Source organism: Lycorma delicatula, chromosome 8 (genome assembly GCF_047948215.1).
Source record: "Lycorma delicatula isolate Av1 chromosome 8, ASM4794821v1, whole genome shotgun sequence".
NCBI lineage: Eukaryota > Metazoa > Arthropoda > Insecta > Hemiptera > Fulgoridae > Lycorma > Lycorma delicatula.
The window spans coordinates 132,149,916-132,168,295 of NC_134462.1; the positions used below are offsets into that span (position 1 = coordinate 132,149,916).

General features: G+C 31.0%; 2 protein-coding genes across 3 annotated transcripts in view; one reads left to right on the forward strand and one right to left on the reverse strand.

Annotated features, from left to right (window-relative positions):
- Nucleotides 1–9,643, reverse strand: part of LOC142328752 (asparagine synthetase domain-containing protein 1-like) — a 110,958-nt gene extending 101,315 nt beyond the window's left edge. The window contains exon 1 of the mRNA XM_075372760.1: nt 9,583–9,643. The gene's annotated coding sequence lies outside the window, so the exon portion shown is untranslated. The remainder of the gene's footprint in view (nt 1–9,582) is intronic.
- Nucleotides 1–18,380, forward strand: part of LOC142328754 (protein MCM10 homolog) — an 80,006-nt gene that overhangs the window by 19,358 nt on the left and 42,268 nt on the right. The window contains exon 4 of one of the 2 annotated variants that reach the window (XR_012757349.1): nt 10,838–11,691. The exons of the other annotated variant lie outside the window; for it this stretch is intronic. The gene's annotated coding sequence lies outside the window, so the exon portion shown is untranslated. Of the gene's footprint in view, nt 1–10,837; nt 11,692–18,380 lie in introns of those variants that run through there. 2 annotated transcript variants of the gene reach the window in all.

The window sequence follows — 18,380 nt, forward strand, 5'->3', positions numbered from 1 at the left end:
TTTGCAAAAAAACTTTTTGAAAAGTTGCACACCCACACCAAAAAATGCTGTTATAGTTGTCTGCTATGTTGTGACGTCACAGTCGAGCATAGAATTAAATAAATGAATAATGTTTAAAGTGTATAAAAGTAACTCAGTCTGGCTGGGTCTCAAACTCAATCGCCTTGTCGACTCAGTACCTGGTGCGATAAGCCTTGTGATTACATCAGTCTGCCAACCATACAAGCGAAATTTATTCTATGTAAGTTGTGAAGTTACATTAGTTTAGTTAGTTCCAACCGTCATTGCTACTACCACCACACCTGTGTGAATTAATGTGCACGCTTTAGTTAGAATCATCGAATTAAATAAACAAAAAAATATATTTAAATATTTGGGAATTAAGTTTGGGTGTATGTGTGTGTTAGCCGTGCATCAGAAACAACTCACAATTGTAGAACTTTCCTGGAACGCAGCTTTAGGTGTGTGATGGGAAGGTCCAACAACTGTGTAGTCAGCTTATTTACTTTTTGTTAGTTATTTTGCTTGATTTTCAGACTGGATTAATCAATTTTTACAAAATTTTGAATAGTGACTTCCGAATACAGACTGTTGAATGAATTCTTTTTTATTTTGGTTGGAACTAATCAAGGAAGTTGGGAGATACGGTCATCTTGGTTCCGTATCTCAAAATTGTGTTAAAGCAGTTGAATATTTTTTTTTAATATAATTCTTTATTTTCATGTTTATATTCTCTAAATGTTCTACTTAATTTTCTTCCTAAGCAAGTCTGTCAAGGTGAACCTTCTGTAGCTTGATGAGTTGCATTTCTGGGGTTTGCCAGGAGAGTGATTCAGCTCTGCCAGTTTTTATGTAGACATTGTTGGTTAACATATTTAGAAATAATTTAAATCTGCTCCCGCATTATTTTATTGAATAACGGTAGAAATATTAACAAATAAACCTATATACCTACACATGAATCTTAAACTGTGGTTTTCACAACCAGGAAATGTGAGGAAATATAAACTTAGGAAAAGTAAGAAATTTTTAGAAAAAAATCAGTAAAGTTTGAAAAAATTGCAGAACATTTCAGTGAATGGCATTTTCAGTAGTGATTTTTCCATTAACAAATCTCTTTTTGTTGAGGATTTACACAAAGAGACAGTAATTTATCAAAGAAAAGTTTTTATGCGATTGCAAATGCCGGGGACAAGGAGAATGTTTTCATTACTAAAAAAATACTCACTGCAGTGAGAAGCTCTAGAAAATGATATGGAGAATATCTTGCAGAAAAAAACTTCTCTCAAGATGAACAAAATAGAGCCCTGATAAGGAAAATGCAAGCAGAAATCAAAATACTGGAAGAAGAAAGGAAAAAGTTGAGTTCTACAATCTTGGCAGAAGAACGGATATCTGCCAAAATTTAACCTTTAGAAAAAGTCAAACCATTAGGTACCTAAAGATATTGAAGAAAACTTTCCCTGTGTTTTATACATACATAATAATACGTATGTAATGAGAACTCTTATTATTATTTTTTTTATTTTTTGGTATAAGTTAGAATAATAAAATATTTTTATAGTAAATGCTAATAACCTTTGTTTTCTGTATAAAATAAGTGTTCTGTTCTAGTATTCTTTTCTGTAATAATTTTAGTTACACTGACTTTAGTTTTCCTTTAAGTTGTGATCATGCATTTATTTTTTGTTAAATTAAATTTTTGTTTCTTTCATTTGCACGCAAACCAAGTTATTAAATATTGTTTTTTAGTTTATTTTGCAAATTAATGTAGGCTAGATTTTGTGAAAAAATTCTATGCAATCTTAGCTGTGAGCCAATTATTTTTAAAAGTTGCTTTAGTTAATTTTTTTTTATCTGTATTACTTTTAGGTTACTACACTGTTCATTTTTATGCAAGGAACTTATTAAATATCGATGGTTTTTTTTTGTACTTTGCAATGTAATTTACTAAAGCATTTTTCACAAAAAATAGCCTAATTTTAAATGCGAAAAAATTAATTAAAATATAAACTTTAAAAATGAATGTAATAATAATAAGTAATTAAAAAAGGCGTGAGTTGGCCAGCTATGGGGTTGTCAGAGGCTGCAAAAAAATAAAATATGTATATATTTTACAGAGTAAATGGCAATAGCATAACATTACAAGATAGGGAATTTTTATAAAATTGGTCAGAAAAAAGTAATTTTAAAATTAAGATTCTCAAACATAAAAAAAATTTCTTCAGATAAAGACCACACTGGATATTTTACATCATCTTTGGTATTATATATTGAATAATTTCTTTCTTAGTTTACATGCAGCTGCAAATAATGCAGGAAGCCAGTCGACCGTATGAAACAAATTTTTATATATAGAAGACAGTTTTGATAATGACCATATTGCAGCTACCGTTCAAAGTCCACCATCATGTAAAGACCCTTTCTTCTCAAACAAAAACTACTAATTTTTTCTATGTTTACATTTACATAAAAATAAATCTTTTATTCAGACTGGTACATAATTATACATTTTATAGACCTCCATCTTGAATGGTGGTAACTATACTACTTCCTGGATAAAAAAAGAAACTACCCCATTATTTATCTGGATGGATCAAAATATGATTTTAGCAGCAATACACACAATTAATTATCGATTAAAAAATGTATTTGATTAAAAAGGATATTATTCACTTAAAATAAAATTAAGTAAAATGGTACATGAAAATATTAAGTGTAAAAAATAACAATTCTAAAGGTATTTATGAAAAATATTTGAGAATATATTTATCTATATATTGAATAGGATGCAGAAAATTCAGGTTTTTTAAATTTATATTAAGTATTATTAAAGAAAAGTATTTCTCGAATTTCCTGGCTAGTAGTAGTAGTAGTAGTAGTAGTAGTAGTAGTAGTAATAAAAATTTGGAGTTTGAGCCAAAAAAAGAATTCATAAATTTTTTATAGATGGGAAATAAATTTTAAGAAAGATTTTTTAAAAATATTTCTAAATAAATTAAGTTTAAACAAACACACTTAAGTAATGTTTTCTCTTAATTTATTAAGCTTCCCCTTCAATAAGTCTAAAATAAGAAAAAGAAAATTTTCAAAAACCTATCTGAATATTAGGTTGAGGGTCAATAAATTAAAAAAGTAGACATTTTTCAATAACTCTTTGAATGAAGTATATAACCTTTTAAAAAAAGTTATTGAAAAATATTTTAACTGAAGAGTGCAAGAACAAAAAACATATTTTAATTACAAGAGATGGGGCTAATTTTTAGAAAACCTTTTTAAGATTATTTATATATACATGTAGGTAACAGAATTCTTTTAATAAAATTTTCTCTAAAAGCCTCTGAAAAAATCAAAATAGTTTTTTTGCAATATCCACCCTACTCCTTAACAAACATTGAAAAAAAAATTAATGCAATAAACGCCGTATTGGCACCCCAAATTTGAAGAAAATCAGTTAAGTCAATACTGAGGTATAACACCAAAAGCAGTGCAACATACATACATTCATATTTTTTTTAGTCTAGTTAGAACTAGTTGGACTCTAAAACGTAAAACCTTTGACGATGAAACATTCATAACTTATTTCTTTGCCATGGTGACAGAAATATAATAATAAAGTAAAAGGATTAATCTATTTTTTCCTTAATATCTTTAATTTACAACTTCACCCTCCTTGGGGACGGAGAAATAATGAGTATTTTTAATATTGTAACCTTCAAGGAAGCTAGGGCCTAGTTGACCTTCCTTGAGAAACGCTAATGTATCCTGAAAATTTGAACGTAATTGGTCGGTTGGTTTTTGCATGATGGGAAAACAAACAAACATATGAACTTTTTACCAAGATATGTTAGATCATTATCTATCTTGAGAAACGCTAATGTATCCTGAAAATTTGAAAGTAATTGGTTGGTTGGTTTTTGCATGATGGGAAAACAAACAAACATATGAACTTTTTACCAAGATATGTTAGATCATTATCTATCATGTTTTTGTCATAAATTCTATTGAAAGTTGTTGAGATTAAAATGTAATTAACACTACAATTTTCTGTCGGGCTTTTAACTTTGCTCTTTTTTTTTGTAATTGTAGGTTTTATTTGTATATTTTCCAGAAGTGATGTACCAACAAAGCTTAAAATAACATGCCCAGGTATATAAAGAATTTGAATAATTAGTAAATGTTCATAAAAAAAAAAAATTAAGAAAATAGTTACTGTAAGAACACTTATTATATTAATTGTATAGGTGAAATTCACTAAGATATTTAAAAAATGTCCAAAAGAATTTGTAGTTTTCCTCATGATACACAAACTTAGGAGGATTGCTCGGAAAGATTATGGATTGTCGAGCCATCAAATGTACATGGTGTACTGAGGTATCTTTGAAAGCTTGACTACGTGGCACCCGTTTGGGTACATAGGTTGGATATGAATAGAGCACTTCTTCAAAATTTAAGGAGTGCCTCACCTAATTGTATGCACTGGTATTTTTAAAACAACCTCCTATGAGGTTAACACCATATTGGGAAAGGCTCTCCCAATCGATTTAGAGGTGAAAGTTTGGGCAGCCATGTGGAAATAGCGAAGAGATCGGGAAGCCGTGGGATTTGGGATGCGGTTTCGAGCCAGGCCAGTATCTGAGCGGAATGGAACAGCAATCACAATACACTGGACATAAATTTCGTTCAGTTGCCCATCTCCCACCTGTGGAAGAGGCTGCAGAGCCTGTCTGGATGCGTGGCAGCTGGAATGGCACACCACGACTAAGGGAAGATCCTTGTATAAATTTATACAGGACCTGGGGAGGGATGGAATGCCTCAATCTCGTTTTTTAGGGCAATGGGTGCCCAGGAGTTCACAAACCATGTTAATTTAAACCAATATCTGTTTCGGTTTCACCTGGCAGCTGATGACCTGTACATCTGCGAGAAGGTCCAGTCAAATGAACACCTGATGTTTGACTGCCATGCTCTTGGGTGGGAGGGGGGAGACCAGGCCACCCTGAAAATTAAAGGAGAAAATTGCCATTCACAAGCGGCGAGTCAATGTGGCAAGAGCCGCATTGTCAGACCATGTGGGAGGGAGTTCCTTGATGCGATTGCTTTGTTCAACCGACATCAGTAGTTTACCTAAGAGGGAAAGACTCCTACCGCACTGCTGTGGGAAGCTAACCTAAAGATTTATATGGCTGACCATCAGCCTATTAGGGCTAAGCCCTTTAATATGGTGGGCAGATACTTGCTGGCATTCAGCGACCTAGGCGTGGCAGCAAATTACTGTCCAGACAAAATGAATTTTAATTTATGTATGTCATATATATTTTTAGCCTACCCATTTTAACAAATATATGACAAGTTAGTGGTTGGGACATATAAGCCAGTGGTGTATGGCACTGCGCTTAGTCTGTTCACACTGTTAGGTAAGCTCTAGGAGCTATTTAGGATATTGGTCGCTAAACTGTTTCAAGGCTCACTAGCCGTTTGTGGCACAAACATTTGGTCGTATGCTTTAGGGCGACCGAATGAGGTTATGGCGGGGGAATGCCAAGCAAACCAATACTACTAACTAAAAAGTCAAGCATTTACACAACTTGTACTGCCAATATCGATACAACTTAGATTGCCAATGCCTTATAATACCATTAATATAATCTTAAATTCACAACAAATATCATTTTAATTTGTTTTGTGCATAACACAACATATCGGTAACATAATAAATAATAATAACACATATCACCAATCAATCAGCTGTCATTGACTTCATCCATTACTCATTGATCACCAGTCGGGTCATAAATCTCCATCCATTAAACACTTGACCTCTTTCAATGAGTACTGATTTGATCACAGACATTGTTCAGCAATCGCCAACCGTGTAATATGGTAGTAGTATACGAAGTGTTCCAGGAAATACAGCCGAACTGATCCAGGACAGCAAAATGTCCACACTGATCAAAGTTTTTTCATGTCTGGAGGTAAACACATTTATTAAAAAAAAAAAAGTTGAATCAATTTTTAAGAAGTTTTATTAATTAAAATCAGTTAGTGCACGTTTATTCTTAGGTCTGTTGTGTTAAGCGTAAGTATCAAATTAGAAAGGATCACTGGATTAAAATATTAATCGGAAGTGATGATGATGTTATGAAGTGATTAGATTTGTTATTGTTACAGATCTCAGAAATCCTGTCTGATGCCCTTACTGGACTTTTTTGTAAAGGAAGTTGATATCTTGTTCTAAGATTCACTAGAATCAACATATGAACTTCCCCCTACATAATGTTTGAGTTTTTAAGGCAGATTATATTTTGGAAAACTTAGTTTTATCAATGCAATTCCTGATTTTTGTAAATTATTGGAACAGGAGGGAGAGACTTGTTGGAGCAAGAAGGCCTTTGAATCTCGCTCTTGCCTGTATGCTAGTTTTATTTTCCTGAAGTAAACAATCTGAAAAAAATTGAGAGTAAATTTATCCTTTAAATAGATATAAATTAAAAAAATATACAATACTGCTCAGTAACAAGTCAAGCACTTTTACTACTTGTATTATTGATATGTTAACGATTCAAATTCATCTTGCCCTTAAAAGGGGTGGTCTTGCTCAAAGTGTGTGGTAATTTATTTGATTTTCTTTTTTTTCTAATTCAAATGTAAGCATTCAGGTAAAACCTAACAAAGATTTAATATCTTTGCTGTTCTGTTACCTTTAGTCAGTTTTTGTTCTCCGAAAGATTACCCCGCATGAGTATTTGCAACTACAAAAAAAGGCCCTGAAAATCCAACCATATATTTAAAAAATCTGCAGATGGTTCAGGAATAGGTGAAAAATTATATGGGACTTGATGCCAGTTGAGGTGACATTTCTAGGTTGTCAAAACTTCAAGTACAATTACATAACTGATTTTATTAGTTCCTTGCGAATAAAATTGCAAAAACTGAAGCATTTGAAATGCAAAATAATTGTAATAACAATTAACTTATTTTCATTTGCTACATTAGTACATACATGAAAAAGACAGGAGATTGTACACAGTTCATTGTATAAAATGATAATGATATTACTGTAGTTGCATATGAAAATAAACTACGGTCAAGCTTTAGCTTGACCATAGATGTATAGTACCAGATCAACAATTGTAATAAGTAAAACAAAATAAAAAGCTTTAATTCCCCTCACAAACACACACACGCACCGCTTTCTTCACTTATATTTCTCGTGCATAGACAACACAATTTACTTTATTTTAAACTTAAAATCTACAACCGTTTCATTTAGACCTCTGAATATAATGCTTCCACCTTATGAATTGTAAGTAGGAAAAAACAATAAGTTAAATTTAAATTGATTCAGATTACACGTACTTCTTACACTACCATATAGGTAATTAAAGAGCTTAGATGTTAGAAAAAGAAACGTTTTTTGAAAGAATGTACAATAAGACCTTGGAACAAAAATATTTCTTTAAATATTTTGCCATTTTGCATTTCCTGTAAAAGTCTGCCCAGTTATGTAATAGCTTGCATTACCAGTTCTTTTGTAAAAAAACATTAGAACCAGCTTTTAAACAAAAAGAGATCTAATGAAAAACGCAGAAATTTTAAGAAACAGTGGAAAGAATGAGTTCTCCTACTTGTACAATAGTTATATGGAAAAGTATAATCTGATGAAGGTAACTATTTTGGTTATCCCCAGCATTGTAATCTGCTGAAAAAAAAAACTTGTTTTAATTCATGTATACAAATATCTCTTCAAACTCTAAATAGAAAATTTCTTGATAATTGTCTTCTACCAGCAACCCTAAATATTTAATAAAATTCACAGTTGCATTAGAACTGAATGTAATTACAATCAACAATATGGTATATTAATGGATCTAATAAGCTGGAAGCAGATAAAAAAAAAAAAAATAGATTTTATTATTAATCAATATCAAACACCTAATTAAAAAATTAGATATTTGATATTTAAATCAAAAGATTTATGTGAAAACAGATCATTAATAAAGACTGCAAATAGAATGAATATGTTCTTAAGAACTGACCCTCCAGATAATACGCAAAACATTTTTAAACAGACTTAATTTCAGCATTACACATTTTATCTAATAAAAGCAAATTATTAACTGTATCAACTGCTTTATGAATATTAAGAAATAATAACTATCTGCTGAATTAACTAAGAATAAACAGCAGTTTTAAACTCATTCATTGCAAATTCAGTACTCCGCCCTCTATATTTTTGCATAAACTAATCAAATTTTTTTTTATATAGTTTTTCTAGCAATTTTGAAAAAAATAAAATTGGCCAATAGTTCCCAAACACGTTTAAAGAATGTGGTTTATGAAGTAGAACAATTTCAGGGCAGAAGGAAGTTTACCGTTAGACTATTATTATATATAGCATATAGCAGATAATATAGGGATTACTGGAACAGAAGTTTCCTTAGCCAGAACAGAAGAGATCTTATCAATACGTGAACATTTACCTGGTTTGAGATTTTACACATACATAAAGCTCATAACTAATAGGATTTAAGTGGATCTGGAAGAATTAAACATGATAATTTTACATCATTCACAGTACCAGTACTGCCGATAACTTCATTAAATATTCCAACAAAGTATTAGCAATTCCACAATTGGAAACAGTATACCATATACACACATTTTTGATAGACGTCTTCTGATTTACAATTCTCCACTGATTCTTGGCAGGTAAAATTTCCTCATTTTTAAAACATTTTTTAGCTGCCATAATCCACGTATCAGTCTTTCTTACACTGATCCCCAGTAATGCTATCCATAATAAAAGTATGCAAAGTAGATATGTTGAAGGACAGTACTGGTAAAATATTTCTTGTGCGGTAGAATTTTTTAGTACATAAAAGCTAATAGCTTTTCACTTTGTATGTGCAAATGATAATTTGTCATCTACCATCAACCCTAAGTATTTAATAAAATTCACCCGAGATGATTGATCAGTTGCATTTTAATTGAATATGAGCTCAATCACCATTATGGTATATTATTGGAGCTAATAAGTTGGAAGCAGACGATAAAAGTTAGACATTGGGTTTTTAAACCAGATTTAAATGTTTTTTAAAGGATTAAGAGCTAATGTATTGTTATAAAACTGTAAGCTTAAATTTACAATCTATAAAGATTTTTAGATGAATGTACTAGAGCAGTATCACCTGCAAAAGTTGTAGTTACCATAAAATTTATGCAAAAAATTGGTCATTAATAAAGATTACAGATATAACAGGTCCAAGAACAATATTCATTAAAAATCGGAAACGTTACCATTTACACATTATATTTTTAATAGTAGGCATAAACAGTATAGTGGTTTATAATGTTACATTGATTATTAGCAAGTAATTCCCTCATATTTTTAAAATGTTGAATTTTAGCTGCCGTACTCTACACATCTATCTTTTTGTGGCTGAGAATTTTTATGCCATTTTTTGTATAATCTGTCTGAGAAATAATAATGCACAGCCCAACTGTTATACATGGCTTAAAATAAATAACAGATTTAGATTGATTAATATACCCTAATAAAATATGTAAATAGTTATTTACCTGAATTAGTTTTTATGTTCATATATTTTTTGGTTATTGCTATAGCGCACGTATAGTATCTTTTGTTAAAGCTTACAATTTGTAGATATCGATAGTCTAGGTTGTTTTCATTTTATGATACATATTTTAGAGAATAATCGATTTCAAAATTCCGATAATCTCAGATGTAAACAGAAGCGTGTTCTGTGCATTCATGGTTATGTTTTGGTTACTCCGTGTACCTTATTAAGTGTATCTAAATTTGGCATAACTTACATTAATGATACAGTCTATAAAATCTAAGAAGTTCTAGTGATGGGTTGATCTCATAGAATCAAATACCCAGTTTAAGGGGTATGTGATAAAAGTATTTTCTTAGTCAAGTTTTATTTTTTGTTGCACAAGTTAAGGGATACCAAGGATGAAATTGGTTAGAGAAAGGGTATGTATTCTCTTCCCAATCTATTCCTGGTTATTCGCTTGCATTACCTCCTTTAAGAGGTTAGAACTCTAACCTCTTGGTGGAATTTGTATTGTCCATAAATATGTTTGTGGGTGATACAATCTGCAAGAAGATACATCCATTATGGTATCCTTAAATAGCCAGCTGCTTCTTTATTGGTACTAAATGGAATGTAACCTTTACCTGTGGTACTATATGGAAACACTGTTTTCATACTAGAAGTTGCATAAGCCAAAAATTGGCTTAGGTGCATTCTGGGGAAAGTTAAAATTACTTTAATTGTATCGTTACATTTTTGTAGTGGCTAGAGTCATTAAAATTTATTAATCATTAGTAGTATTCGCCTACATTAATAGTGTATTCCAAGCGAGATCATTCGAATGATGCAGTTAATAATTAAATTATTATTACTTTTTCATTTGAGAGATCCCATCTACCTAAACTGGAAACTTCATGCTGAGGTCATATTAATCAAGTAGAATGTCGTAAATCTTGCTCATCCGTTTGGGATGTGTACTTTTAACATTTTGGACAAAATAGCCCATTTAATGCAATAATTATCATTTACGTTTTTAACGTGTTTTTCCGTTTTAAAATGTGTGACTTGTGTTTCATATTCGTCCTCACAATCAGCTAATTTATGCCATCTTTCATGTACACATTCTAAAAACAGGTTGAACAAGAGATTTATTGTTATCCTACAACTCGAATAATAGGTTTAACTGATTACTGATCAAACCTCTTTGAGCATCATTGTAGCATAACAGAATAGCAGTAATATTCATATAATAATGTTGTACCTCTTTCTTTTAGGTTGATTTCAACTAAAAAAGAAAACCAGCTGATGCCATGTTGGAAGAGTGTGCTTTAAAGACATTATTTAATGTTAGTGCTAACCAGTGTATCTTAATCAGGGTAGACCAAAGCTTTGACAACATTTTTGAATAATCAATAAAAATGATGCATTTTTTGATCATGTGGTTAATACTAGTGCACTGATATCTCAGTAATGGCTCAAATTGATGTCACACTTCTGACCTTATTTCCTAAACAGATTTCGTTAAGTCGCTTTGAACATACCCAATATTTTTGTCACTTGTCGCAATAGACAGACATCTGCTCTCAATATTAACATTAAATAATCCACACAGAAATGCTTGTAACAATTATAAATCTTTTCTTTTTTTTTCATTATAATTTCACAGTTGCTTTTTCATGTGGTGTTTAATGTTTTTAACAGCAATTTTTTTTTTGCAAAATTTTACATCTGTACCTTATCAAATGACGGAAACAGATACAATTGTAAAATGACATAAAAACATAGCTACAGCTATTGGAGAGGAACAAGGTGGGCATACTTTTCTTTACTGTTTAGCTGCTGGAACCACTGTAAGGTGTTACTTCAGAGGATGAAATGTATGAATGTAAATGAAGTGCTGTAATCTTGTATAGTCTCAGGTCGACCGTTCCTGGGATTTGTGGTTAACTGAAACCCAACCACTAAAGAACACCGGCGGTATCCATGATCTAGTATTCAAATCCATATAAAAGTAACTGCCTTTACTAGGATTTGAACCTTAGAACTCTCAACTTCAAAATCAGCTAATGAAGAGTTAAACATTAGACCAAAACCAAGTGGGCTAAGGTGGGCGTACTGTGACATCCAGAATAATGCAAACTTTATGAATAAATAACAATTTATAAGGCAAACTGGTTCTCATTCTTTGCAGACATTTTGCAGCTATCGTGTATTATTATGTAAAAATTAGTTTTTAAGGGATACTACATTAAAGAATCTTTCAACTTTTTTTTTTAGATCATTTGAATAACATTTCAGATTATAGAGAATCATTAAAATAATAAAAAGTCATAAAGAATAATATAACATTTTCTAATCCTATACTAGAACAGTGTTTTCAAAAAATATGTGATTCCAAGACCCATAACAAATAAATATTTCTTACACAGGTCTGTCTGGAAAGCAATAAGAATGGAATAACTTATCTTTTTTTGGATAAACTTTGAGGGATTCCTGTTCCATAACAACTTAGGTTGGGATCTCAGGTACTCAAAAGGACTCACGCATATTCTAATCTTGTATTACTCTTTTCATGTCTTTTTTCAAGTAAGGTACTTTTTCAAGTGCCTTAATAAGAAAAAAAAATTAAATTAGTTTGGAACAATGTTATGCCATCAAATTTTGTGTGGAACTAGCAAACGTGATCAGACACACTTTAAATGTTAAAGAAATCTTATGAACAAGCTAATTTTATCAGTACATGTATAACAGTGGCACAGGACTTTCAAAGAGGGTCATGACAACACTGAAGATGAATAATGTTCAGAGTACTCTTCCACATCAAAAATTGATGACATGCAAATCTGAGATATTAGTCTTGAGCAATAATCACTGAATTAACTCCCAGAATGATTGCAGAAGAATTGGGTTCCCTAAAACTATCGTCTATGAAGTTGTGAGACAGGAATTGGATGCGTGGAAAATTTTGCAAAAACTTTACTCTTGAATAAATAGTCATCTGTGCACCAGCCAAGAAATGTTTGGATCGTTTGACAACTTAACCTGATTTCTAGGCTCAAGTGATCACACTAGATAAATCACGGGTGTTCAAAAACAACCTGAATTCAAAAAGCCAAAGTGCAGAAGGCACATTACCAAATCATCTCGCCCAAAGAAAGCTCACAAGAGCAAACCAATGATTACCATATTTTCTATTTTCAAGGGATTGTTCAGAGAGAATTTGTACCACAGGGCCGAATGGACCAAATTTTCTAAGCATAAGTTATAGAATGTTTGGGGAAAAACTTTTGCATTTGCATTAAAAGATAGTTTCTTTCTTCATGGATCTTCAGCATGACAATGCACCAAACCATTCATCCAAAATATCCATTGTAGTTCTTTCATATTCATTCTACGGCTGTGACTTGGCATCTGGTAAATATTTTTTGTTTTTGTTCCCCAATTTAAAAATGAATTTGAAAGAATCTAATTCAGAACATAGGAAACATTAAAAAAATGGTGGGAATGGTCTGAACCTTTCTCACCATTTAATAACATGGGAAATATCAAGCAATATAAGACACCAGGCATTTACTATGAAAAATGCTTGGAAGCATTGCATGAATTCTAAAAAAAAAAAAACATTTTAGAATATCTTTGATTTGTGAATTTTTTCAAGAGATTTTTTTTTAAATAAAATAATTGTAGTTTCCAGACAAACCAAGCATAAATTCTTAATTCATTAATCTAGCTCACTTCTTAGTTCTAGCTATATATAAACATATATACAATCATAATAAAATGGCAAAGAAAGGAAAAAATAAACACAATTAGAGGCATAAAGAGCACTTAATGATATGCTAGTTATTATATAAAATTGACTAACATTAAACAAACTATATTTTTATGAAATTGGACAAAATATATAACAGTGCTAATACAATTTATATTAATGAACAGGGTTATCTAAATATTAGGTACAGCTAACCTGCCATGCTTCGCTGTGGCACATTGTGGTTGCATGGATGAGAAATGAGAAACAAAGCATACATTTCATAGAAGTTTAATTTTGCAATACTTGTGGATATACAATATTTTTTTGTTTTTCCACTGTCTGCGTAGATATAAAGGCTACGCACATACAGTTGTCCATGTGAGAAGCAATCCGCATCTAAATCTAAACCACACAATTCTAAAGATTGACCTTGAGCTTTATTGATTGTGATTGCAAATGCCAATCGAATTGGGAATTGCAGTCTTTTAAATTGAAAAACAAAATATAAAAAACAATACTGTGAAAAACAAAAAAAAACAAAATTCTTACACTAGTACAAATGATTTAGGTATTAAGTAGATATATACAACTTAAATTTAATTAAAAAATAATCACACTCAGTTCATGAATTTAAATTTCCAGTATACCTTTTAATCTGTTCAACAAGTTAATATTTATAATACTTAAGGATTATTTTACAGGTTCGATGAAAGTTTACATAACCACAATGCCATACTACTTATCAAGATCATATAATATGTGAAGTTCAAGTACTGAAACTTACTTAAACTCATTTTTACTATATAATAAGCTCAAACCTAACATATCAGATTAAGTTTTTTAAAAATAGACAAAAAAAAATACAAAATTAGACAATAAGTCTCACTACATTTACACGTGCAGTATTTTAATAGTGATAAATATAAGACAACTAAATTTTCTGATTTTAAAATTCTACAAATTAAATCCATTCCACTGGTTAGTTTCATATTAACTTGAAATGTAAAAATTAGGTCAAAATTATCAAACAAATGGTGGGTCTGAAGTTTTATAAATTTATATAGTGTATTTAAAATATTCTTATGCCAAATAATTTAGATGAACAGTATCTGGAAAAACAGGGTTATACTCTGTTTATTTAGAATAATAGCCCACCAAGGCCAAGATGCTACCATTTGCGCCATGGAGGCTGGCTGAAGGATAAAACTTGTAAAAATGTATTATGTACATAATCGATTCAATCTTAGAACCTTCTTTGGTTGAAGGTAATTAATTAAATGTATATATGATGAAGAATGTAATGAAATCTACTCCTCTTTTCAAACTGGCTTTCCTTTTACTTATTACTTTTTTCAGCGAGTGAACAGAATTATAATTTACTTTCTATTATTTACAATTCCTATTAAAACCAATAAAAATCAAGGTTATGCAATTCTTGTTTAAGCGTTAATATTTGTTGTATAATTGTATATACATACATAATATAATGCATTGAATCATTAAAAGAATAATTTATAAATGTATGAAGGAATACAAATAAAAAAAAAGAAAAATAAGACAGGATTTTTCTTTTTTTAATGATTTTCATAACAAGTTGTATATATACTGTAGCAACCATATCAATGTCCACGTCTCTTTTATCACCGGTTACCAAGGTAACTTAAAATGGTACAACCCACCTAAGAAATATTTAGTTATTTCTGAAATAATATTACTTGTATATTCATTTTCCTTATACTCCAGTGTATTCTTATTTTACTTATATTTTCTAAATAATATTATATTATTATTTCAGCAAAATTTTCTTTTAAATTATACCTAACTTATTGAAAACTCAATCGCATAAAAAAATCACTTTTTTAAGAAATGGAAAAACAAACAAACATGTTTTTTTTCCATTAAAGAAACAAAAAATATATAGGGAAACTATACAGAAATTACTTTAGAACATGAGCTGAGGAATTCTGAGAATCTCCCAAACCTAGATTCCACAAAATATAAAGGGAAGCATGAGGTGGTACATAGAAAATGCTGCTTGAGAATAACAGCAGCGTACCGGACCGTCTCAAAGGAGACAGCCGAGGTCCTGGCAGGGGTATGCCAATATCTAGTAACATAGCAAAGGAGGAGGCTCTGGGAACAGCGAGCTTTGCGGCATGGGCACAAAAACCACCTATCATTCCAGATTGAAGAGGAGCTGCTTGAGGTGTTGGTACCAGGCGTGCTGGTACCAACCCACTGGGTTGGTGTAGTGGTGAACATATCTTCCGAAATTAGCTGATTTGGAAGTCGAGAGTTCCTAGTAAAGTCAGTTACTTTTATACGGATTTGAATACTAGAGCGTTGATATCGGTGTTCTTGGGTGGTTGGGTTTCATTTAACCACACATCTCATCTCAAAATGGTCGAACTGAGACTGTACAAGACTACCCTTCATTACTACTCATACATATCATCCTCTGAAGTATTATTTAAAAGGTAATTACCAGAGACTAAACAGAAAAAAGAAAGAGAGAGTAATAATTAATTTACTGAATTTCTACAGTGACTTCTTTCTTTTCTATTTAGAAAAAGAATCTGAAGTTGAAGGGGTATTTTTCAGTATAATCAAGGAAATCCATCCAGGATTCAGAATTCAAAAGAGGACTGAATAAAACAACTTCCTCTGATAATTAGTTGATTTAAAACAACTTTCAAGAAATATATAGAAAGTATGAAAGATGCTTATATTACTTTTTGGACCCACTTAGAGGAATCATCTTAAAAAATGATGATTAGGAAGAATTTTTGATTTCAAATCAAAGAAAAAAAAACTACTGGTCAATAGTAAACTGAATACTGAAGAGGAAAAGCAATCACATAATAGTAATTTATTTAATAATTTTAACTTTAATTTTTGTCTTAACACAAAAGAATTTTACAATAAACAACACTTGGCAACATTTTACTTATTTACCATACAGTAAATAACGAATCATCCCATTTTGCTATTCCTTGATTTTTTTTTTACTCAGATCAAAAGATTTTGAATCGTTCACATCTTCATTCCTCAAACTATCTCAATTAATACTACCTCAAGAACTGGTTTGATTATTAAAAAAAATCTTTTACTACAACTCTACTGACTGAAGAAATAGCTAACTAGTATCTTGCTTCAACAGATGAGAAATGGAACTCGGTAAGATTTGTATACTTATACTTTACTGTGATAAAATTAAATTAGCTTTATTGTTAAATACAATTTATCATTTTTCCTACTCAAAAAAGTACACCATTACAGTGACTATTTTTTTTTAACAGGTTCTGTAATATTGAATCATGATTTCTTTAATTTTATACAGTAGTATGGAATTAGTTATTCTAAGATAGCAACAGTCCAATTTAAAATAACTTATCTGCTTATTATTCCTTACCTCTTGGCTAGAAGTTTGCTGTGAACAAAAGTGAGCTAACTTGGGGGTAGTAAGGCTGGACTGACTTCTTAAAGCAGAACCAGAACTTGGGATAGCAGAAACAGGTGAAGGTGTAGCAGAAAATGAAGGAGCAGTAACAGCAGCTGGACTTGAAGCTGAGATATTGTGACATGTAACAGAAGCAACTAAGGCTGGCTTTAAATCCGGAGGCTTATCAACAGTCTAGGTGGATCGTCTACGAAACTTAAGGAGCCTCCTAAAAATAAGAGCAATTTAGGAAAATTATATTGTTCACATCTTACAAATAATAAATAAATTCTAAAATAATTTCATCCAAAGACATTGCATAGATCATATAAACACTTTTAGATCATTGGAAAGGTGTGCTTTATGTCAAATCTATGATTTAGATTTTCATTTCTTTCATAATTTTTAAGTGACACAGATTACTTTAACATCCATGAATGTAGTATCCAAGTAAAGGGAAAATCTACACGTGTTATCTAGCTTGGTGACGTGAACTGAAACCACTCAATTATATTAGGCTTTGACCACAAGCACTTTCGCTTAAGTTTATTGTTCTCTTATTGCCTTTTAAACTACGTCCTGAGACTTTATGTGAAATCATCAGATTGTAAGATTATTAGTTTATAGTCTAGTCAGAACCAATAATGTAATTCGTAACATGCTGTGTATCAATTCAGTTCACATAAAAATACAACATATAAACAAAACCCAAAAATAACTGAAAAATATTTATAATATTTTATACAAAAACTCTCTTTTTTGCTTGGTACACATATCCCAAATATTTTACCTAGGAGTTGGAAATATTTCTCAGGTCCTCAGAAAAATGGAGAGGATATTTAGTTCAAGGTCTCTGTTTTTTTTCACATTGCTGACATCAAGTAAACATTTTTTCATCTCACATTTCATACCAGGGGACAGAAAAAATGGAGGGGTTGAGTACACATAAATAGGGAGAATGCAGAATTTGAAAAAGCAATGTGAATGTTCATCTTTGCTTTTTACCACGAACTACCGACACTAAAGGCCATGTGGACAAGACAGGCACTGGTGTAGTGAAGGATACATCACTGCTGCATTTTCTTTTGCTATCATGTGATAACATGATAGCAAAGTTTGTACATGAGGACTAAATTTTCCACTAAGCGCAAAGAATTAACTTTTTTTTGGGAGGGAGCAAAAAACACTTTTATGTTATCATTGCACAGATTAAATTCTTTATGAATAATCAGTTAACACCAACAAAACAAATCAGCATGGTGTTAATATTGGATCAGGCATGTCAGGCTTCTCCAATTTTGATGAATTCAGCATTCCCCATTGATTTAATGGTTGTTTTGTTTTAGGTCATAACCACAGAACAAAGCTATATCTCTTGAAACAATTTTAGAAAAAAATTGTCATTTAAAACTTGTTTCTGGATACTATGAAAAAATCTTTACAGAAACATTTTCAGTTTGAAATAGTTTGTTAACTGCTGACATGAAACTCTCAAGACAAACTAATCATCTGAAATATCTTTTTAATTCTTCAATGATGATCTTCATTGATTATATTGGTAACTTTATCAAAATTTTTATCGTTTAGACTGGCTGAAGGTTGGTCTTGGTAGATCTTGAAATGG